We start from the raw sequence: 24827 nt of genomic DNA on the forward strand, positions 1-24827 counted from the left end.
AAGTAAAGTACAAACAACTCACATCAGTGAGCCCACTCACCCCTCTTATCCCACCCAAGGATGAGGTTTTTGAAAATGTAGCCTACCCACTTGCCCGTGGTTAAGGAAATGGATAAATTGAAGCCTGATAATATGCTTGAGATTGCTTGTCACAAACTCAAGAACCAGGAGCCTCAAACTTGGAAGAGGAAATTTAAGTATTTTACGCAGCAATTGATGATTGTCTGGAACGGAAGCCTAGTGAGGCAGTGTGAAAAAATGTAAAGAACTGGAAGAATATTTGAGGGAGAGGGCAATTGGGAGGCATCAGCTTTTAGGACCTGCAAGGTGGACCCCCTCTGCCAATTTGGCGTAATCTGCAAATTTAAACAGTTTTATTTTTGTTTCCAGCTCCAAGTGAGGTCAGCAGGGATGACTGTGTCATCATACAAGTGTTCGCTTGCCATGTTAATTAGCGCCTTTTGATTTCACTTCAGAGGTTTACTTCTTTCTTATCTTTTAGACTAATTGCTGGTGTAACAAGATATCAAAAACCTTGCTGATACCTGAATAAATTCCATCTACAGAATTTTCAGTGTCAACAAGGTCTGACATTTCCAAGGAACTCGAGTACATTTGCTAGGAAGGTCATCACCCCTGTAATTCTGTTATTTGATTCCCTTTTACCATGCCTACCTAGGTGCAACTATCCCCTCTTTCTGGATGTTTTCCCATACCTTACCTATAATGTTTGTTGGATTTATAGGCCTGTAATTTCCTGATTGTCCCTTTGACCATTATTAGGTTGATCAATTATTTTCCAATCCTTGGGCATTATTCCAGTTTATGATTCTTTTGAAGATCGCAGGGCATGACCATTTTCACTGGCCACTTCATGGTGAAATGAACACAGAAAATAAATTTAATATATTTATTATCTCTTGATCACTTCATGTTACTTGTAGGATCTATCTTTGGCTTTATCTTTTTCATCTGCTAGCAACAAATATGCATATAGAAACGCATCACATTTCTTTGAATGTTTCCTCCTATCCTAACCTCACTCTCTATTTAAGCCCTTCTGATCTGTTTCTTAATCCTTTTTCTTGTGTTTTTAAATTTGCCTCAATTCACAATGCAACCCTGGCTTTATATATTAGAATCATTTTTTGGACTTACTCCCCATATTATTTCACCATTGCCCTTTAACCTCACATTCTTTCCTTCTCTAGTGATATGTATCTATTCTGTTTTTTTGTCTATACTACTTTTAAAGATGGTCCACATTTTCCCTCTACCAGAACAATTTAGTGAAATTTCCATAGTTCATATTTCATCCCCTCAAAATCTATTTTTGAAAACTTGAATGTTTCTTTTTAATTATTCATTTTTCCCCCCATAAACCTAACTTCAAACTTCACCCTATTGCAGTGTTCGTTGGTAAGTGGAGTTGCTTTATTTCTATCCCCTTCTTAGTTTTTATTCAATATCAGGTCCAATAACATCCCTGCGCATGTAGTTCCTTGACCAATTGTTACAAAGATATGAAAGTGATGGGCAGGAAAATATTCATCAAGCCAACCCCACACAACGATGGGTCAACCATCACTTCTTCCCTTCTGCCTACATACCACCTAACATCCAGTTTGTTCCTACTCTTAAATAGTTTAAACTCATATCCCTTGATCCTTGCCAACCTACTAAACCAGAACAATCCATTAATAGGCAAGCTATGTAGCCCTTTAACATTTTTTTTCACAGACCTCTGACAGGTTGCCTCTAACTCTTCACTGCACTAAAGTAAACTGACCAAGGTCTTTGAGCCTATGTGAGTAGAGCGGTTCAAAGGCTAGGAAGCCGGTAGACCTCCTCTTGACTTTTCCAGGCCACTACACCATCCACTATTTGGAGGGACCAGAATTAGACACAGTGCTCAAGATGCTGTCCGACCAGCGACCTATATAGTGGCAAAATATGTCCATATTTTAAACTGAATTGGTTTGTATTAATACAGTTAGCTTTGGCTGCAATTTCTCTACATTGCTCATGAACCTTCAGTGATCTGTGCACAATAACAACAAGATCTTTTTTCTTTCTCAACCTCTCTCAGTATTGGCTCATGCAAATGATACATATATTCTGTGTTGGTGCAACCAGATGCATGGCATTATTTCCATTTAACTGAAATGCCATTTGACATTGTGTATCCCACTCCCCTAGTATATCTTAATCTTTTTGTATGACACTCTTGTAGTGTTTTAACCCTTGCACAGCATTTGGAGTCAAACTTACTTACTATACTCCCAACATTGCTGTCTAGGTCATTAATGAAGACAGTGAGGAGTACTGGGTTTAGAACTGATCCCTGGGGGCACCACTAGTGTCTCCAAAGTGAACCACATTGGTTTATGATAACTTCTTTATCTGAGGGATTGGAGCCAATTCCTGATCCATTGTTTTAAATTTCTGCTGATGCCACAGATTCCATCTTCCATCTTGTGACATAAGCTAATTTGAGGTGCCTTAAAGGATTTCCAAAGGCCCAGACAAACAATATTTGCTGGATTTCCCTCATCCACCACCTTAAGAGCTTCCTTAAAACATAATCAAATTTGTTCAGTGTGACCTATTTTCTCAGAAGCCACATTGTGAATTTCTAATGGCCCCACCCTTTCCCAGTGATCATAAAGAGCATCTCATGATTCCTCTGACACCCTTCCATCAGCAAGAGATGGTGGGAATGCAGCCTCAGAACCGTGGTGAAGTCAGATGAGATCAGCCACTGAACTTTTTGTGATGGCTGATCAAACTGATTCTGGAAAAGCAAATTCACCACAACTGCCACAAATGAAGTTGCCCCTTTGCCGGTGATGCAGGATGGTCTCTACTGACACCTTGTATGCAGGGCTAGTGTCTGCTTTAGAACTTATGAAACCACACTTCGTGGTGGTGGTGAATTCCTGCCCACAGTCGGTGTTGCCATTTGCATCGATTGTCAATTAGGGCTTCCCACTTGACGCAATTGATGTTGAGGGCTTTCATGTCTATTTTGACAGCATCCATGAATCAGAACTCTGGGTGCCCTACTGGTCTCTTGGCATGGACTTGCTCCCTGTATACCATTTCCTTGGAGATGTGGCCATCTTCCAGCATCTTCCAAATAATGAATGCCAGGCTTGTGATTCCCTGGCTCTGATTTGTCCCTTTTTTGGAAAATTGGAAGCACGTGGGCTAGCTTCTAATCTAAGGGAACTCTCCCTAACCCAATGGAACTACTGAAGATATGGGCATAAAAGCAGAGAATGCTGGATACTCAGCAGATCAGGCAGCCTCCGTGAAGAGAAAAATAATTAACGTTTCAGGTTGTTACAGGACATTTCATCAGAGCAGTAAAGATCATTGAGCTGAAATATTGGGCAGGATTTTGGCCCCAGTCTGGGGCCAAATTTTGCGCCATCCTGCCGGCCACATCCTGCCCCCAATTATTTTCCTGGAGGCCGGATCAAAGGGTGGGACAGCTACCTGTCTGTAAGTGGTGAGTAGCTCATTAAGCTAATTAGGAGGTCAATTAAAGCCAGTGATTAGAGGCTGATGGAAAATTCGGGCCCCACACATCGGGAGCACAGCATCCGCCTGGAGGTGGCCTTCTAGCAGCAGGTAAGATGGGGGTAGGGCTCTGCGCTCCAAGAAGCCATTGAAGTTCTCTGTCCCCACCACAGGTCACTCTGTGAAGGGGAATCCCCTCCACAATGGTGATCATTTTTTATTTCAAATGTTTTCATCTTGCTGAGATGCTGCCTCAAGATGGAGACACATTTCTGCAACAGCAGGTTGCAGCTCTTTCTGTGGTGGAGGGTCTCCAATTGGCCCTTCAGATTTGAGAGGCCACCGACAAGCATGTTCCCTGGCCAATAATTGGCCACATCCATGTTGGGTGACCCCTCCCTATATTGTGCAGGGTCAGGACCTGCATTTGACCCCAAGGTTATGGTCCCAATCCAAAATATAAAATCCAGCCCATTAACTCTCTTTCTCCATGCACAGATGTTGCCTGGCTTGCTGATTAACTCCAACATTTTCCATTTTTATTTCAGTTTGCCGGCACCTGCAATATTTTGCTTTTGTGAAGGTAGAGGTAATAGGCTCACACAGTACCTCTCCCATTTCCTTATTCACCCTTTGATGAATATTATCCAGACCTGGATCAACTTTCAGCTTCCCTAATCTACCCAAAATGACATCACTTTCTATTTTATCAATACTGTTCCACCTGAGCCCCCTCCCATTTGAAACATAAGCATCATCTACAGGAGTACAGAGTGTTGCAAAATAGCCATTTAGCAGCTCTGCCATAACCAGAGAAGCAGTTTGAATATACAGTATCCTTTATAGTGACCCTATATAGTTCTTAATGGTCTTTCAATTTCTGGCATAGCTAAAAGCTTTTGCTATGACTGTCACAATTGCACATCATCTCTTTTTCCAGAGATCTCTTGGTTAATCCTATGGCTATTTTTGTCTTTAATTATATTTTTTAGGGCAGAATCATTCCAGATTTGCACTAAGTGCTGTAACGGGCCAGTAAATGATGTTTTACCCGCCAGCCACAACAGTGGGCTTTCACGCTGTATCGTCCCAAATTAGTTATGCATTTTTGGGAAACACACTGTTTCTTTGGTGGGCGAAGGGCTCTCATTCGCCCACCATGCCTCACCTCGCCACTTCATCATGCCAGGCGCCATATTTAAAGCCCAGCTACATGTACACATCTCGGTGCTTCCAGCCCACGAATACTGCAGGGAAGGTGTCCACAAAAGGCAAAAGGACTGCAGCCCCCAGGTTTACTGACACATCACTGGCAGCCCTATTGGATGCCATGGAGGTCTGCCGTGATGTCCTCTAACCCTTCTCTGGTTGCAGGATGGGCAGCGACATGACCAACCAGGCTTGGGAGGTGATGGCAGTGGTGATCAGTGCCAATGCTGCACAGAAAAGGGTGGCCATCCAATGCGGATAGTGGATGAATGATTTCATCCATGCACCCAGGGTAAGGCAACAATTTTGTCACTCTAAACTCTCACACTCAAGCCCATCACACATTCACTGGCATCTCACTCACTGCCAGTTCAAGGGACATCACCACATATTCTCACACACACACCCTCACATGTCCACCTGGCTTCATCTCCTCTGGAGACTGCCTCCTCAGCCCTCACCACCTTAAGGCCACTTGCGCAGATCAACACGTGCCCCACACACATCTTGGGATACCCCCCTTCCCAAGTACAGCCCTCATCCTGCAGCCATTGAAAAGACTCCCACATTTGGCTGATCTGGTAGGTAGAGACCTACCCGTAAACCCCCCTAAAAGTGATGTGGTGCTGCCTGTGTGCTGACCGAAGCAAGGTAGGCAAACAAATGTTGAAGTCCCGAGTGAAGTGCAGCCTGCCAGGTGCATGTCGCTTATGTGCTGTTGTGAAACACGTCGGCGTGTTTTCCCACTGACGCAGGCAGACGATCCAGCGGGGGGAGGTGGGGCAATTCCGGGGGGCAGGCCTAATAATGATGTGCTGAGGTTTTACAATGAGGTGCCCAACATCCGATGGAAGGGCACGCTGCGGACAATTGCAAACAATCACGTCATATTGTCCGTTCACACTACTGAACCTGCCCGACACCAGCAGGCATGGAAAATCCCGGCCTTACTTTCCACCTATTCTCATGTGAGTTAAAGTCCTTTAACTCTCCTTTCTGAAGCTTTCTGCTTCAATCGAATTTACCTCCATACACTCCTCATCAATCATAATGGTTTTGTTTTACAATGCACCATACTTTTACACCAATAAGCCCGGGCTCCCTTAGAAAACAGGCCCAGGTGTTTTGCACCTTGTGCAACCCATCTCCTGGGCTCTGATGCTAGTCCCAGATTTTAAGAGGGCTAACTTATGGCTAGGAACCGACAAAAGTTGACTGCGCAATCTTATAAGATAGGCAAGCAAGCCTGAGGACAAATGGCTTCTATTTAAAACCATTCTCAACCAGAAAGTGAGGTTAGGATAGGAGGAAACATTCAAAGAAATGTGATGTGTTTCTATATGCATATTTGTTGCTGGCAGGTGAAAAAGATAAAGTCATTGATAGATCCTAAAAGTAACATGATATTAAGTGATCAAGAGATAATAAATATATTAAATTTATTTTCTGTGTTCACTTCATCATGAAGTGGCCAGTGAAAATGGTCATGCCCTGCGATCTTCAAAAGAATCATAGAAAACTGGAATAATGCCCAAGGATTGGAAAATAAATGATCAACCTAATAATGGTCAAAGGGACAACCAGAAAACTACAGGCCTATAAATCCAACAAACATTATAGGAAAGGTATGGGAAAGCATCCAGAAAGAGGGGATAGTTGCACCTAGGTAGGCATGGTAAAAGGGAATCAAATAATAGAATTACAGGGGTGATGACCTTCCTAGCAAATGTACTCGAGTTCCTTGGAAATGTCAGACCTTGTTGACACTGAAAATTCTGTAGATGGAATTTATTCAGGTATCAGCAAGGTTTTTGATATCTTTTTACACCAGCAATTAGTCTAAAAGATAAGAAAGCAGTAAACCTCTGAAGTGAAAGCAAAAGGCAGTTGGAAATAACATTAATTAACATGGCAAGCGAACACTTGTATGATGACACAAGCATCCCTGCTGACCTCACCTGGAGCTGGAAACAAAAATAAAGCTATTTAAATTTGCAGATTACGCCAAATTATCAGAGGGGGTCCATCTTGCAGGTCCTAAAAGCTGATGCCTCCCAATTGCCCTCTCCCTCAAATATTTTTCCAGTTCTCACCAATGCCAGTGAGATGCCACACTGGTTGGGGTGTAGGGTTGGTCTGCTCACGACTTCCTCTGTACTCCAGGAGCGAGTGTTCTGTGGGTCGCAGGCATGGCTGCACTTTGAAACAGAGACCGGAGGGGGGGGGGAGTATAACAGAGGCATGGGGCACAATGGGCTCTAATGGGATTGGAGAGGTGGCGGAGGAACGATGGATGGCAGGCAGTGGGGAGACTGAGGGTGGGGAAGCAGGAGCCTACATGGAAGACTAGAATGCAGGCAAATAAGGGGGTGGATGGGAATCGAACATTATGAATGGGAGGGGATGCACGCAGACTCTGGAATACGAGGAAGGGGGGCAGTTGTGTTCGTGTGGCACAAGAGGGAGGGATTGCACACAGACTCATGGAAGGGAAAGGCTTGCACATGAGGGATGGGTTGCACAGAGACTCATGTTGGGGGGAGCAGGGAGACTGTGTTGTCATCAGAAAAGAAGGAATGGGAGTGCTCATTGAAAGATAGTCATAGTTCCTGGACTGGGGCCAAGAGGTCAGGGTGAGAGATTAAAGACAGTCCTGGGGCTTTGCGGACCATGTTACAGGGCTATGCATGGCATGCACGTCATAGTCCTGCTCGAGGGAGGGGAAAGGCCTGTGTGCTCAATTGGGATAAGGCACAGCTTGGCATGTTCATTGTCTTAAAGTCAGTGGCAATGGGGTTGTCTGGTTCAGTACAGGATTGCAAATGGGATGGTCATGGTTAGGGGAGGCATCTGCAGCCTGTAAATGGGAAAAACATAATAAAGAGGAGGATATTCAAAGCTTTCCCATGGTGGCGGGGAAGGGTTACTCCTCTGTATGTGATCGTGCACACAGCCTCGAAATGAGGAGGACTGGAATGCTCACCACAATTACCATAGGATCCAGGATTACTAGGGGAGGCTGGAGAATAACCGGAGGGAGTTCTACCTGTACATCGTGATGTTCCAGAAATATTGGAGGGATCCAAACACTGACAGGTGGAGGGTCAAAGCAGGCCTCAAAATAAAAATGCAGCAACACCATTTTGAAAGCCCAAATTTGTGCAGTTTGAAATTAAAACTGGAAAAGAATCTGCATAGGAGGCAGTGTGGGAAGAGCCCAGGGCTGGACTCAGGCCCTTTTGGGGGCAGCCTCAAACTGCATAGAGTCACAACATTGAAGTAGAGAGAGAGCTGAGAGAAAAGAGGAAGACTTCCTTGAGAAGGTGCATTTGGCATCATTGCCTTTTGGTGCGCTTTAACAAGCAACTGCAGGAGTCATTTGCTTCACAATACAAGCTCCATTTGAGCTTTAACAGAGAGGAATGTGAGAAGGAAAATGCAGGCAACCATTAAGGACGCACAGCTGCTGCATATCTGCCAAATCATCAATGAAAGCCTTGAAACCTCTTTCCAGTACAAACACATTTCCATCTGTTCCTATTCAGATGAAGTTACATTGTTTCATAGTTTGCCATTGTGAGATTTGAACTCTTGATAATCTTTTAAATGAAAACCAAATCAACAAAATTGGGATAAATCAGGCACAGCCCCTAATTCAGGTTAGCTGTAAAACCAAGAACAAAGTTTAAAGGAAACTTACAAACTTTAAATCAAAATGTGATTAAAGGGGTCAACAAAACACCCCAGTCCCCGCGGTGCCCACCGAGCACGGAAGGCCTCGAGAGTGCCAGCAGACACCGCGTGCTCCTTCTCCAGGGACATCCGGCAGCGAACGTAGCCACAGAAGAGGGACAAACAATCGGGCGGGACTCCCCCGTCGATCGCCCGCTGCCTGGACCTGTTAATGGCCAACTTGGCCAGGCCCAGGAGCAGGTTCACAAGGAGGTCCTCCTCCTTCCCGACCCCCTTCCGCATCGGGTGCCCATAGATCAGGAGCGTGGGGCTGAAGTGCAAACAAAACATCAATAAAAGGTTTTTCAAATAACTAAAAAGGGAGTGCAGCCTACAACACCCTATGTATACATGGTCCACGGACTCCACAAGACCGCAAAAAGGGCACGTGTCCTGAGAGTCCGTGAACCTATGCATCCTCTTATTATAAGGGACTGCTGCATGCAACACCCTCCAACCCAGGTCCCCGATAGAAAGGGGGAGGACACCTCCGTAGAGGGCCTCCCATCGGGGGCCTCCGCCGCCGGACGGCAACAAGGCACGCCAGGGCGTGTCCGGTCGACGGACAAGGGTGAGAAAATGGAAGGTGTGCAGCAGCAGTCCGTACAAAAAGCCCCTCTTTGCTGTGCCAAAAGGCACAGAGGGCATGTCCCCGAGGCGGCTCATATTGCGGGGCACCAGCACCCGAGGGAGGGTTCGGGGCTTGGGGCCGATGTGGAATTCTGTCCGAACAGGGGAACGCTCAGACGGAAGACCACCGCGCACCTGGGCCATCTCAAGACCCAAAATAACGTCGGGTCCGAGCACGACCGTTCTCAGGTCTTGGATGGCATCGGCTGCGACCTGGACACTCACAGACGCGCGTCGCGCCAACTCCTGCGGGAGCATCCAGCCCAGTCCTCCGCCACCCAGCACGTCCCCGATCCTGGTCACCCCTGCGGCCACAGCCCTCCTCTCCACCAACCACTGAAAAGGACGGAGGGGCGGATTCCTGAGCAGCGGCTCTCTGACGAAAGCCGCTACTCCTGACGGGGGAGAGCTGCGTTGCGAGGCAACCACTTTCCAGACTTTGATCAGGTCCTTGTAAAAGACGGGCAACGCCTGCAAGGAGCCACCGAGGCCCAGCTGTTCTATAAACAGGAGCTGCACGTCATAACTCAGGCCGTGCACCTGACGGAAGAAATACGTCATCAGGGCACACCATCTAGGAGGAGGCTCGACATAGAGGTATCGCTGCAGGGTCTGACGGCGGAAAGTCGCCACCTGTGTGCGTAGGCACACTAGCGCCTGACCACCCTCCCTAAGCGGGAGACTCAGAACCTCGGCAGCGACCCAGTGCAATCTTTTGTCCCAGAAGAAGACGACTAACAATCTCTGGATTCTTGCGACAAAGTCCGGGGGAGGGGTCAAAGTGACCAACCGATACCACAACATGGCGGCGATCAGCTGGTTTATGACCAGAACTCGACCTCGGTAAGATAGCACTCGGAGCAGTCCTGTCCAGCGCCGCAGGCGAGCGGTGACTTTCGTCTCCAGTTCCTGCCAGTTTGCCGGCCAGGATTCCTCAGCGGGGCAGAGATGGACCCCCAGGCAGAGGAGGCTGGTCCTGCTCCAGGTGAAAGGCCTGAGCTCCTCGGGTAGGGGATCCATCTGCCACTGACCGACCAGGAGTCCAGAACATTTACCCCAGTTGATCCTGGCAGAAGAAGCGGCAGAGTAGACCTCCTGGCACTCGCGCATCCTCCGCAGGTCAGCCGGGTCACTAAACATAAGGAGCACGTCATCGGCGTAAGCCGAAAGGACCACCCCGATGCCCGGCCCGCGGAGAACCAATCCCGACAACCTCCTCCGCAAGAGGCGCAGGAAAGGCTCCACGCAAATAGAATACAACTGGCCAGACAGGGGGCAGCCCTGACGTACCCCTCTCCCAAAGCGAAGGGGCGCCGTCAGGGACCCGTTAACCTTCACTAGACACTCCGCTGCGGTGTACAGAAGTCGGATCCGGGTGACAAAATGCGTCCCGAACCCGAAAGCTCGCAGAGTTCCGAGTAAGTATTCGTGATCCACCCTGTCGAACGCCTTCTCCTGATCGAGAGGCAGGAAGGTGCTCGACAGACCAGCCCTCTGGGAATGGTGGATGATGTCCCGGACCAGATGGATGTTATCATAAATGGTTCGGTCCGGGACGGTGTAGGACTGGTCAGGGTGGATCATGTGGTCCAGCACGGTGCCGAGCCGAGAAGACATGGCTCGGGCGAAGATTTTGTAGTCCGTGCTGAGGAGGGAGACCGGACGCCAGTTTTTTAGAAGGCGGAGATCCCCCTTCTTCGGCAGCAGGGCAATCACGGCCCTGCGCCACGAAAGGGGCATCTCCCCGGTAGCAATGCTCTCCCCCAGGACCCCCGCGAAGTCGCTCCCCAAGACGTCCCAGAACGCCCTGAAGAACTCCACGGTCAGCCCGTCTAGTCCCGGGGTTTTGCCCCTAGAAAGACCGTCGAGTGCGCCGGTCAGCTCCCCCAGACTTATAGGGGAGTCGAGCTTTCCGGCGCACTCTGGGCCGACCTGCGGCAGGTCCTCCCACAAAACTCTGCAAGCTTCCTCACTGGACGGATCCGGAGAGAACAGGGCAGTGTAGTAATCTCGGGCAATGGCCCTGATGCCCTCCGGATCCGAGACAAGGGATCCGTCGTCGGCCAGCAGCGTAAAGAGCTACTTACGGACCCAGTGCCTTTTTTCCAGTGAGTAGAAGAAGGGGGAGCCGCGGGCCACCTCCTTGAGGAACCGGATCCGCGACCTCACGAACGCGCCCCGAGACCCGACCAGTTGCAGGTCCCGCAGCGCGCCCTTCTTCTCATCGTACACCGACCGCAGGGCCGGGTCCGCGTCAGGCTGACAGAGACGTGCCTCCAGGTCAAGCACCTCCTTCTCCAACTCCTCGACCCTGGATTTGCGTCTCTTTGTCGACCCCTTCGCGTACTCTTGACAGAAAACTCGGATGTGAGTCTTGCCCACGTCCCACCATAGCCTCAAGGAGGGGAAGCCTCCCCGCTTCCTTCTCCAGCCGGCCCAGAAGCGACGGAACGAGTCCAGGAACCGCTGGTCTTCCAACAACAGGTTATTAAAATGCCAGTACGCGGACCCCGTCCGAGCGCAGAACGAAGTGAGCTCCGCCCACACCAGACGGTGGTCCGTGCACAGAACCTGCTGTATAGAAGCAGCCGGAACGCAGGACACGTATGCCTTCGAAACGTAAAGGCGGTCGAGTCTGGACGCTCCGACTCCAGGTGACACAAAGGTGAACACGCTGGAGTCAGGATGGAGATTTCGCCAGACGTCCACTAAGTCGAAGGACCTGACCAGGTCCCGCAACTTACTCACACCTCGCGTGCAGTGCGGGGTACCGTGACGGTCCCGGACCCCGAGGGTGCAATTGAAATCCCCCCCGAGATCGATGCACTCGCCAGCGTCGATGGAGCCGGGATGAGTGGACACTTCTTCAAAGAAGCTCGCTTGCTGCTGCGTGCCCAGGGGAGCGTACACATTCACAAAGTGAAGCACCGCACCCCCCCAGACGCACAGTCAGGTGCAGCAACCGGCCTGGCACCGGCTCCTTGACCCCCAAGATCTCCGGCTGAAAATGCGGGGCCAACAAGATAGCCACCCCGCCCGAATTGGAGGCTAGGTGACTCATGTAGACCCCCCCTCGCCACTCCAGGAGCCACGTGGCTTCGTCTCCCGGAACGGTACGGGTTTCTTGCAGGAAGCACAACGCATACTTCCCGTCCCTGAGGACCGAGAAGTTCTGGAACCTGTGCTGTGCGGCCCTGCTGCCGCGGATGTTGAGGCTGGCTATAGTCGTCTTCATTGTCAAAGGTACATCAAACCTTCACCTTAAGTCATTAAAAAGAAGAAGAGGACTTTTTAGTCCTTCCTCTCCTTCAGGAGCCCAGCGAGAAAAGTTTGGACCCTCCGCCGCGGGTTCCTATCCAAATCGGGAGACTTGAGAGACTCGCGAGTGGACCAGAACACCAGCGGAAAAGAATGCCACCGGTCCAAGGCCAACTGAACCCTGTCTCGGCGACCGCGATGACTCGCCAAAAAGTCCCGGAGTTCCCTTGGGGGGATGAGGGGGGAGTCAGTGGAGGGCACCAGGGGATCCACCGCCTCGCTTGAGAGTGACTCAGCGTAATCTCCAGCGCTCACCACGGACACCCCGTCCTCCTCCAGGTTGTCGCCTCCAGCTTCCGACCCCTCCCCCGCATTGAGTACGGGGGCTGATTCGGAGCTGCCAGCTGGCTCTATCTGTGCCTCGATCCCACCGCCAGGATCAAGGCCAGAGGGGTCCTCTCTGGTCTCCTCTAAAGGTTTTGGTCAGAGGTCAGTAGCAGTTCTGATGCCCGCTCTCCTCCCGGCACCGGGTCGTCCGGGGAGCTCAGGACAAGCTCCTGACCTAAAACTAGGACGCCCGGTGCTAAGGTTTGGGAGGGAGTGGGAAGGCCCTCCTTTTCGCCGCCACCTAATGACCCGTTAACATCTTTTAAATTTTGAAAGCTACAGTCCCCCGACGAGCCAGAAGGTACCTCGGGGGTATCGAGGGTTCCTGAGTCGGGCACCACCTCAAGGGAGGTGCCCTCAGTGACCCCCGAGGGGCCCTGTTCAGGGGACTGCAGCAGACTGGTAGGGGGAACAGTGGTAGGGATTGGGTTTTCGGGTTCCCCCAGAGGACAGGGCGAGATTTTACTTGGTGTCGACGCCACCACCTCTTCATCGGGGGAAGGGACACACCCAACTTCTTCAGTTTGGGCATCACCCACTTCCTCCTCCGAAGCGTGACGTCACTTCCGGGTCAGGCTGGGGGCTAGGGAGACCTCCATTTCCAAGGCCCCCTCCTCCTTGTCCAGCCCTCCCGGACACTCCACCCTCTGGGTTTTGGATGTTTGATTCCCCGGCTCGGGGTCCCGCGTCTTTTCCCCGCCGGCCCCGGGAGCACGCGCAGGGACGACGCCGGGCCCAGCACTCGGCGCCTTAGCGCCCACGGACCCGGGAGCACACGCGGACACGACGCCGGGGCCGGATGATGTTTTTTCCCCCGAGCCGGTGCTTGCAGGTGTTTGGGGATTTTGGGGCGTTTCAGGGGCCGCCTCCAGTTTGCGGGTCTTCCTCCGCGCCTTCTTACGGCGCGGGGGCTCTCCCCCCGCCTCACCGGCAGCCGAGATGGCAGTGGCCGCCGGCGTCGCTTACCCTTGCGGGCAGGGAGATGGTGTGGTGGCGGGGGGAGGAGGGGCGGTGCCAGCCACGGCCGCTTGGGTGGGGCTCGTGGCCTTGGAAGCGGGGCAGTTCTTCCTCACGTGCCCCGCCTCCTTACAAGCATGGCACCGCATGCCCTCCACGTCCAGAAGACCCGATAGGCGGTCCCCTCAAAATTGATAGTAAAGGCCCCCTCCAGGCACACCTCCTGGGCCAAGCGGACAAATACCTGGCGCCGGAAGGAGTACACATGGCAGAGGGCCGAGTCTTTGAGGCCGAGCGGGATTGGTGCAACCCCCGACCTGACCTCCCCCAGTTTATTAAGGTGGGGGAGGAGGAGCTCACTGGATAGAATAGGTGGGACGTTCGAAATAATAATTCTCTGGGCGGTGGCCTCAAGGGGATCCACCGCCAGAAAAGTCTCGCCCACAGTGAGTCCTTTTTGCAGGGCGAGGTGCACCACCCGCTCGGACCTCAAGAAGAATATGGCCTTCCCATACATTTTAGAGGCCGCGACAATGGCTGAGGGGCCGACGACCCCAGCCATAGCCTTTACGCAGGCCTCTATTGTCATTTCAGGGTGAGCGTAGCTCTTTACCCCAAAGGCCCTGGTGAGGAGGCGGAAAGGCGACAGGGCAGCGGGAGCAGCTGGAGCCGCAGAAGCAACGACCCCCGCATAGGTTTTCTTTTTTTGAGGCCCTGCCACCGGTGACAAAGCCGCCTCCACATTAGCCCTCGAGGGCCAGGCCACAGGCGATGGTGAATTGGCCTTAGGGCCAGAGCCACGCCCACCCTGGGAAGGATTGGCCATTTTGTTTTTTTTTAATTTTTAATATATATATATATTTTTTTTCAAAAAAAAAATATACGTAGTGTTCCTCCCTAGGGAGGAAAGGGGGTGAGGGAGAGAGGTAGAAACAACCTCCCCTCTTTTAGGCAGGAGAGGAGAGGAGGGAGAGGAGTAAAAGACAGGGAGGCACAGGAGGGAAAGAGGTAAATGTCCAGGTGGGTGTCCTCGATGCTGGATGGACGGTGGGTGGGGGCCTGATGTTCTTCAGGCAGGGGGAGGCGATGTCTTCACCAGATACTGCTGGACTTACTGGGAAAAGGGCTGGGTTGGGGGAGGGGCGGCAGAAAGATGGTTTCAGCACACACACTCACCCTCCCTCTCTTCCTTCCCCAACCCCTCTGGCAGTCTTCTTGCCTCCCCCTACAAAACATAGTCCTTTATTGCCCCCACCTTACACAAACAATAACGTTGGACACCCACCTAGGATGTTGTTTTTAGACACAGTCCTGGCCTTCCTGTCCTGTAACAACAGAAGCTGTTCTTCTTTTCTCCCTCTCTCTTCTTTTGCTCCACACGGGCAGGTCCAGCAGCAGCAGCAGCAAACACCCTCAAGTGCAGGTCCAGCAGCAGCACACAGCAGAAGCAACAACCCCAAAGGCAGCAGCAGAAACAGTTGAAACACTGAGGAGCAGCAACACCAACACCACACACCTTCTCTCCTCAGTATCAGGGAACCAACTGAATCCACAATTACCTCCATGAGATCGTTAAGAAGATGAACTCTTGATAATCTTTTAAAATGAAAACCAAATCAACAAAACTGGGATAAATCAGGCACAGCCCCTAATTCAGGTCAGCTGTAAAACCAAGAACAAAGTTTAAAGGAAACTTACAAACTTTAAATCAAAATGTGATTAAAGGGGTCAACAAAACACCCCAGTCCCCGCGGTGCCCACCGAGCACGGAAGGCCTCGAGAGTGCCAGCAGACACCGCGTGCTCCTTCTCCAGGGACATTCGGCAGCGAACGTAGCCACGGAAGAGGGACAAACAATCGGGCGGGACTCCCCCGTCGATCGCCCGCTGCCTGGACCTGTTAATGGCCAACTTGGCCAGGCCCAGGAGCAGGTTCACGAGGAGATCCTCCTCCTTCCCGACCCCTTTCCGCACCGGGTGCCCATAGATCAGGAGCGTGGGGCTGAAGTGCAAACAAAACATCAATAAAAGGTTTTTCATATAACTAAAAAGGGAGTGCAGTCTACAACACCCTACGTATACATGGTCCACGGACTCCACAATACCGCAAAAAGGGCACATGTCCTGAGAGTCCGTGAACCTATGCATCCTCTTATTATAAGGGACTGCTGCATGCAACACCCTCCAACCCAGGTCCCCGATAGAAAGGGGGAGGACACCTCCGTAGAGGGACTCCCATCGGGAGTCCGGAGGAGGGGTCAAAGTGACCAGCCGATACCACAACATGGCGGCGATCAGCTGGTTTATGACCAGAACCCGACCCCGGTAAGATAGCACTCGGAGCAGTCCTGTCCAGCGCCGCAGGCGAGCGGTGACTTTCGTCTCCAGTTCCTGCCAGTTTGCCGGCCAGGATTCCTCAGCGGGGCAGAGATGGACCCCCAGGTAGAGGAGGCTGGTCCTGCTCCAGGTGAAAGGCCTGAGCTCCTCGGGTAGGGGATCCATCTGCCACTGACCGACCAGGAGTCCAGAACATTTACCCCAGTTGATCCTGGCAGAAGAAGCGGCAGAGTAGACCTCCTGGCACTCGCGCATCCTCCGCAGGTCAGCCGGGTCACTAAACATAAGGAGCACGTCATCGGCGTAAGCCGAAAGGACCACCCCGATGCCCGGCCCGCGCAGAACCAATCCCGACAACCTCCTCCGCAAGGGGCGCAGGAAAGGCTCCACGCAAATAGAATACAACTGGTCAGACAGGGGGCAGCCCTGACGTACCCCTCTCCCAAAGCGAAGGGGCGCCGTCAGGGACCCGTTAACCTTCACTAGACACTCCACGGCGGTGTACAGAAGTCGGATCAGGGCGACAAAATGCGTCCCGAACCCGAAAGCTCGCAGAGTTCCGAGTAAGTATTCGTGATCCACCCTGTCGAACGCCTTCTCCTGATCGAGAGACAGGAAGGTGCTCGACAGACCAGCCCTCTGGGAATGGTGGATGATGTCCCGGACCAGATGGATGTTATCATAAATGGTTCGGTCCGGGACGGTGTAGGACTGGTCAGGGTGGATCATGTGGTCCAGCACGGTGCCGAGCCGAGAAGACATGGCTCGGGCGAAGATTTTGTAGTCCGTGCTGAGGAGGGAGACCGGGCGCCAGTTTTTTTAGAAGGCGGAGATCCCCCTTCTTCGGCAGCAGGGCAATCACGGCCCTGCGCCACGAAAGGGGCATCTCCCCGGTAGCAATGCTCTCCCCCAGGACCCCCGCGAAGTCGCTCCCCAAGACTTCCCAGAACGCCCTGAAGAACTCCACGGTCAGCCCGTCTAGTCCCGGGGTTTTGCCCCTAGAAAGACCGTCGAGTGCGCCGGTCAGCTCCCCCAGACTTATAGGGGAGTCGAGCTTTCCGGCGCACTCCGGGCCGACCTGCGGCAGGTCCTCCCACAAAACTCTGCAAGCTTCCTCACTGGACGGATCCGGAGAGAACAGGGCAGTGTAGTAATCTCGGGCAATGGCCCTGATGCCCTCCGGATCCGAGACAAGGGATCCGTCGTCGGCCAGCAGCGTAAAGAGCTGCTTACGGACCCCGTGCCTTTTTTCCAGTGAGTAGAAGAAGGGAGAGCCACGGTCCATCTCCTTAAGGAAACAGATCCGCGACCTCACGAACGCGCCCCGAGACCCGACCAGTTGCAGGTCCCGCAGCGCGCCCTTCTTCTCATCGTGCACCGACCGCAGGGCCGGGTCCGCGTCGGGCTGACGGAGACGTGCCTCCAGGTCGAGCACCTCCTTCTCCAACTCCTCGACCCTGGATTTGCGTCTCTTTGTCGACCCCTTCGCGTACTCTTGACAGAAAACTCGGACGTGAGTCTTGCCCACGTCCCACCATAGCCTCAAGGAGGGGAAGCCTCCCCGCTTCCTTCTCCAGCCGGCCCAGAAGCGACGGAACGAGTCCAGGAACCGCTGGTCTTCCAATAACAGGTTATTAAAATGCCAGTACGCGGACCCCGTCCGAGCGCAGAACGAAGTGAGCTCCGCCCACACCAGACGGTGGTCCGTGCACGGAACCTGCTGTATAGAAGCAGCCGGAACGCAGGACATGTACGCCTTCGAAACGTAAAGGCGGTCGAGTCTGGACGCTCCAACTCTAGGTGACACAAAGGTGAACACGCTGGAGTCAGGGTGGAGATTTCGCCAGACGTCCACTAAGTCGAAGGACCTGACCAGGTCCCGCAACTTACTCACACCTCGCGTGCAGTGCGGGGTACCGTGACGGTCCCGGACCGCGAGGGTGCAATTGAAATCCTCCCCGAGGACGATGCACTCGCCAGCGTCGATGGAGCCGAGATGAGTGGACACTTCTTCAAAGAAGCTCGCTTGCTGCTGCGTGCCCAGGGGAGCGTACACATTCACAAAGTGAAGCACCGCCCCCCCCCAGACGCACAGTCAGGTGCAGCAACCGGCCTGGCACCGGCTCCTTGACCCCCAAGATCTCCGGCTGAAAATGCGGGGCCAACAAGATAGCTACCCCGCCAGAATTGGAGGCCAGGTGACTCATGTAGACCCCCCCTCGCCACTCCAGGAGCCACGTGGCTTCGTCTCCCGGAACGGTATGGGTTTCTTGCAGGAAGCACACCGCATACTTCCCGTCCCTGAGGACCGAGAAGTTCTGGAACCTGCGCTGTGCGGCCCTGCTGCCGCGGATGTTGAGGCTGGCTATAGTCGTCTTCATTGTCAAAGGTACATCAAACCTTCACCTTAAGTCATTAAAAAGAAGAAGAGGACTTTTTAGTCCTTCCTCTCCTTCAGGAGCCCAGCGAGAAATGTTTGGACCCTCCGCCGCGCGTTCCTATCCAACTCAGGAGACTTGAGAGCCTCGCGAGTGGACCAGAACACCAGCGGAAAAGAATGCCACCGGTCCAAGGCCAACTGAACCCTGTCTCGGCGACCGCGATGACTCGCCAAAAAGTCCCGGAGTTCCCTTGGGGGGATGAGGGGGGAGTCAGTGGTCGGCACCAGGGGATCCACCGCCTCGCTTGAGAGCGACTCAGCGTAATCTCCAGCGCTCACCACGGACACCCCGTCCTCCTCCAGGTCGTCGCCTCCAGCTTCCGACCCCTCCCCCGCATTGAGTACGGGGGCTGATTCGGAGCTGCCAGCTGGCCCCACCTGTACCTCGATCCCACCCCCAGGATCAAGGCCAGAGGGGTCCTCTCTGGTCTCCTCTAAAGGTTTTGGGTCAGAGGGCAGCGGCAGTTCTGATGCCCGCTCTCCTCCCGGCACCAGGTCGTCCGGGGAGCTCAGGACAAGCTCCTGACCCAAAACTAGGACGCCCGGTGCTAAGGTTTGGGAGGGAGCGGGAAGGCCTTCCTTTTCGCCGCCACCCAATGACCCGTTAACATTTTTTAAATTTTGAAAGCTACAGTCCCCCGACGAGCCAGAAGGTACCTCGGGGGTATCGAGGGTTCCTGAGTCGGGCACCACCTCAAGGGAAGTGCCTTCAGTGACCCCCGAGGGGCCCTGTTCAGGGGACTGCAGCAGGTTGACGGGGGTAACAGTGGTGGGAGTCGGTGCAGGGGTTTTGAGTTCCCCCAGAGGACAGGGCGAGATTTTACTTGGTGGAGACCAAGTAAAATCTTCATCGGGGGAAGGGACACACCCAACTTCTTCAGTTTGGGCATCACCCACCTCCTCCTCCGAAGCATGACGTCTCTTCCGGGTCAGGCTGGGGGCTAGGGAGACCTCCATTTCCGAGGCCCCCTCCTCCTTGTCCAGCCCTCCCGGACACTCCACCCTCTGGGTTTTGGGTGTTAGATTCCCCGGCTCGGGGTCCCGCGTCTTTTCCCCGCCGGCCCCAGGACAACGCGCAGGGACGACGCCGGGCCCAGCACTCGGCGCCTTAGCACCCACGGGCCCGGGAGCACACGCGGACACGACGCCGGGGCCGGATGATGTCTTTTCCCCCGAGCCGGTTCTTGCAGGTGTTTGGGGGTTTTGGGGCGTTTCAGGGGCCACCTCCAGGTTGCGGGTCTTCCTCCGCGCCTTCTTACGGCGCGGGGGCTCTCCCCCCGCCTCACCGGCAGCCGAGATGGCAGTGGCCGCCGGCGTCGCTTCCCCTTGCGGGGAGGGAGATGGAGTGGTGGCGGGCGGAGGAGGGGCGGTGCCAGCCATGGCCGCTTGGGTGGGGCTCGTGGCCTTGGAGGCGGGGCAGTTCTTCCTCACGTGCCCCGCCTCCTTACAAGCATGGCACCGCACGCCCTCCACGGTCCAGAAGACCCGATAGGCGGTCCCCTCAAAATTGATAATGAAGGCCCCCTCCAGGCACTCCTCCTGGGCCAAGCGGACAAATACCTGGCGCCGGAAGGAGTACACGTGGCGGAGGGCCGAGTCTTTGAGGCCGAGCGGGATTGGTGCAACCCCCGACCTGACCTCCCCCAATTTATTAAGGTGGGGGAGGAGGAGCTCACTGGATAGAATAGGCGGGACGTTCGAAATAATAATTCTCTGGGCGGTGGCCTCAAGGGGGTCCACCGCCAGAAAAGTCCCGCCCACAGTGAGTCCTTTTTGCAAGGCGAGGTGCACCGCCCGCTCGGACCTCAAGAAGAATATGGCCTTCCCATACATTTTAGAGGCCGCGACAATGGCTGAGGGGCCGACGACCCCAGCCATAGCCTTTACGCAGGCCTCTATTGTCATTTCAGGGTGAGCATAGCTCTTTACCCCAAGGGCCCTGGTGAGGTGGCGGAATGGTGACAGGGCAGCAGGAGCAGCTGGAGCTGCAGAAGCAACCACCCCTGCATAGGTTTTTTTTTTTGAGGCCCTGCCACTGGTGACAAAACCGCCTCCATATTAGCCCTCGAGGGCCCGGCCACAGGCGATGGTGAATTGGCCTTAGGGCCAGAGCCACGCCCACCCTGGGAAGGATTGGCCATTTTGTTTGAGGAAAGGGGGTGGGGGAGAGAGGTAGAAACAACCTCCCCTCTTTTAGGCAGGAGAGGAGAGGAGGGAGAGGAGTAAAAGACAGGGAGGCACAGGAGGGAAAGAGGTAAATGTCCAGGTGGGTGTCCTCGATGGTGGATGGACGGTGGGTGGGGGCCTGATGTTCTTCAGGCAGGGGGAGGCGATGTCTTCACCAGCTATTGCTGGCCTTACTGGGAAAAGGGCTGGGTTGGGGGGAGGGGTGGCAGAAAGATGGTTTCAGCACACACACACACCCTCCCTCTCTTCCTTCCCCAACTCCTCTGGCAGTCTTCTTGCCTCCCCCTACAAAACACAGTCCTTAATTGCCCCCACCTTAAACAAAAATACACAGTTCAGACACCCACCTAGGATGTTGTTTTTCAACTCAGTCCTGGCCTCCTGGCCTTCCTGTCCTGTAGCAACAGCAGCAACTGTTCTCTTCTCTCCCTCTCTCTCCTTTGGCACCACAGGGGCAAGGCAGCAGCAGCAGCACTGGAGGAGCAGCAGCAGAAGCAGCAGCAGCACACAGCAGAAGCAACAACCCCAAAGGCAGCAGCAGAAACAGTTGAAACACTGAGGAGCAGCAACACCAACACCACACACCTTCTCTCCTCAGTATCAGGAAACCAAATGAATCCACAATTGCCTCCACGAGATCGTTAAGAAGATGAACTCTTGATAATCTTTTAAATGAAAACCAAATCAACAAAATTGGGATAAATCAGGCACAGCCCCTAATTCAGGTCAGCTGTAAAACCAAGAACAAAGTTTTAAAGGAAACTTACAAACTTTAAATCAAAATGTGATTAAAGGGGTCAACAAAACACCCCAGTCCCCGCGGTGCCCACCGAGCACGGAAGGCCTCGAGAGTGCCAGCAGACACCGCGTGCTCCTTCTCCAGGGACATCCGGCAGCGAACGTAGCCGCGGAAGAGGGACAAACAATCGGGCGGGACTCCCCCGTCGATCGCCCGCTGCCTGGACCTGTTAATGGCCAACTTGGCCAGGCCCAGGAGCAGGTTCACGAGGAGGTCCTCCTCCTTCCCGACCCCCTTCCGCACCGGGTGCCCATAGATCAGGAGCGTGGGGCTGAAGTGCAAACAAAACATCAATAAAAGGTTTTTCAAATAACTAAAAAGGGAGTGCAGCCTACAACACCCTATGTATACATGGTCCACGGACTCCACAAGACCGCAAAAAGGGCACGTGTCCTGAGAGTCCGCGAACCAATGCATCCTCTTATTATAAGGGACTGCTGCATGCAACACCCTCCAACCCAGGTCTCCGATAGAAAGGGGGAGGACACCTCCGTAGAGGGCCTCCCATCGGGGGCTTCCGCCGCCGGACGGCAACAAGGCACGCCAGGGCGTGTCCGGTCGACGGACAAGGGCGAGAAAATGGAAGGTGTGCAGCAGCAGTCCGTACAAAAAGCTCCTCTTTGCCGTGCCAAAAGGCACAGAGGGCATGTCCCCGAGGCGGCTCATATTGCGGGGCACCAGCACCCGAGGGAGGGTTCGGGGCTTGGGGCCAATGTGGAATTCCGTCCGAACAGGGGAACGCTCAGACGGAAGACCACCGCGCACCTGGGCCGCCTCAAGACCCAAAATAACGTCGGGTCCGAGCACGACCGTTCTCAGGTCTTGTATGGCATCGGCTGCGACCTGGACACTCACAGACGCGCGTCGCGCCAACTCCTGCGGGAGCATCCAGCCCAGTCCTCCGCCACCCAGCACGTCCCCGATTCTGGTCACCCCTGCGGCCACAGCCCTCCTCTCCGCCAACCACTGAAAAGGACGGAGGGGCGGATTCCTGAGCAGCGGCTCTCTGACGATAGCCGCTACTCCTGAAGGGGGAGAGCTGCGTTGCGAGGCGACCACTTTCCAGACTTTGATCAGGTCCTGGTAAAAGACGGGCAACGCCTGCAAGGAGCCACCGAGGCCCAGCTGTTCTATAAACAGGAGCTGCACGTCATAATTCAGGCCGTGCACCTGACGGAGGAAATACGTCATCAGGGCACACCATCTAGGAGGAGGCTCGACGTAGAGGTATCGCTGCAGGGTCTGAAGGCGGAAAGTCGCCACCTGTGTGCGTAGGCACACTAGCGCCTGACCACCCTCCCTAAGCGGGAGACTCAGAACCTCGGCAGCGACCCAGTGCAATCTTTTGTCCCAGAAGAAGTCGACTAACAATCTCTGGATTCTTGTGACAAAGTCCGGGGGAGGGGTCAAAGTGACCAGCCGATACCACAACATGGCGGCGATCAGCTGGTTTATGACCAGAACTCGACCTCGGTAAGATAGCACTCGGAGCAGTCCTGTCCAGCGCCGCAGGCGAGCGGTGACTTTCGTCTCCAGTTCCTGCCAGTTTGCCGGCCAGGATTCCTCAGCGGGGCAGAGATGGACCCCCAGGTAGAGGAGGCTGGTCCTGCTCCAGGTGAAAGGCCTGAGCTCCTCGGGTAGGGGATCCATCTGCCACTGACCGACCAGGAGTCCAGAACATTTACCCCAGTTGATCCTGGCAGAGGAAGCGGCAGAGTAGACCTCCTGGCACTCGCGCATCCTCCGCAGGTCAGCCGGGTCACTAAACATAAGGAGCACGTCATCGGCGTAAGCCGAAAGGACCACCCCGATGCCCGGCCCGCGCAGAACCAATCCCGACAACCTCCTCCGCAAGAGGCGCAGGAAAGGCTCCACGCAGATAGAATACAACTGGCCAGACAGGGGGCAGCCCTGACGTACCCCTCTCCCAAAGCGAAGGGGCGCCGTCAGGGACCCGTTAACCTTCACTAGACACTCCGCGGCAGTGTACAGAAGTCGGATCCGGGCGACAAAATGCGTCCCGAACCCGAAAGCTCGCAGAGTTCCGAGTAAGTATTCGTGATCCACCCTGTCGAACGCCTTCTCCTGATCGAGAGACAGGAAGGCGCTCGACAGACCAGCCCTCTGGGAATGGTGGATGATGTCCCGGACCAGATGGATGTTATCATAAATGGTTCGGTCCGGGACGGTGTAGGACTGGTCAGGGTGGATCATGTGGTCCAGCACGGTGCCGAGCCGAGAAGACATGGCTCGGGCAAAGATTTTGTAGTCCGTGCTGAGGAGGGAGACCGGGCGCCAGTTTTTAAGAAGGCGGGGATCCCCCTTCTTCGGCAGCAGGGCAATCACGGCCCTGCGCCACGAAAGGGGCATCTCCCCGGTAGCAATGCTCTCCCCCAGGACCCCCGCGAAGTCGCTCCCCAAGACGTCCCAGAACGCCCTGAAGAACTCCACGGTCAGCCCGTCTAGTCCCGGGGTTTTGCCCCTAGAAAGACCGTCGAGTGCGCCGGTCAGCTCCCCCAGACTTATAGGGGAGTCGAGCTTTCCGGCGCACTCCGGGCCGACCTGCGGCAGGTCCTCCCACAAAACTCTGCAAGCTTCCTCACTGGACGGATCCGGAGAGAACAGGGCAGTGTAGTAATCTCGGGCAATGGCCCTGATGCCCTCCGGATCCGAGACAAGGGATCCGTCGTCGGCCAGCAGCGTAAAGAGCTGCTTACGGACCCCGTGCCTTTTTTCCAGTGAGTAGAAGAAGGGAGAGCCACGGTCCATCTCCTTAAGGAAACAGATCCGCGACCTCACGAACGCGCCCCGAGACCCGACCAGTTGCAGGTCCCGCAGCGCGCCCTTCTTCTCATCGTACACCGACCGCAGGGCCGGGTCCGCGTCGGGCTGACGGAGACGTGCCTCCAGGTCGAGCACCTCCTTCTCCAACTCCTCGACCCTGGATTTGCGTCTCTTTGTCGACCCCTTCGCGTACTCTTGACAGAAAACTCGGACGTGAGTCTTGCCCACGTCCCACCATAGCCTCAAGGAGGGGAAGCCTCCCCGCTTCCTTCTCCAGCCGGTCCAGAAGCGACGGAACGAGTCCAGGAACCGCTGGTCTTCCAACAACAGGTTATTAAAATGCCAGTACGCGGACCCCGTCCGAGCGCAGAACGAAGTGAGCTCCGCCCACACCAGACGGTGGTCCGTGCACGGAACCTGCTGTATAGAAGCAGCCGGAACGCAGGACACGTACGCCTTCGAAACGTAAAGGCGGTCGAGTCTGGACGCTCCGACTCCAGGTGACACAAAGGTGAACACGCTGGAGTCAGGATGGAGATTTCGCCAGACGTCCACTAAGTCGAAGGACCTGACCAGGTCCCGC

The sequence above is a fragment of the Carcharodon carcharias genome, chromosome 7 (assembly GCF_017639515.1).
Source record: "Carcharodon carcharias isolate sCarCar2 chromosome 7, sCarCar2.pri, whole genome shotgun sequence".
Lineage (NCBI taxonomy): Eukaryota > Metazoa > Chordata > Chondrichthyes > Lamniformes > Lamnidae > Carcharodon > Carcharodon carcharias.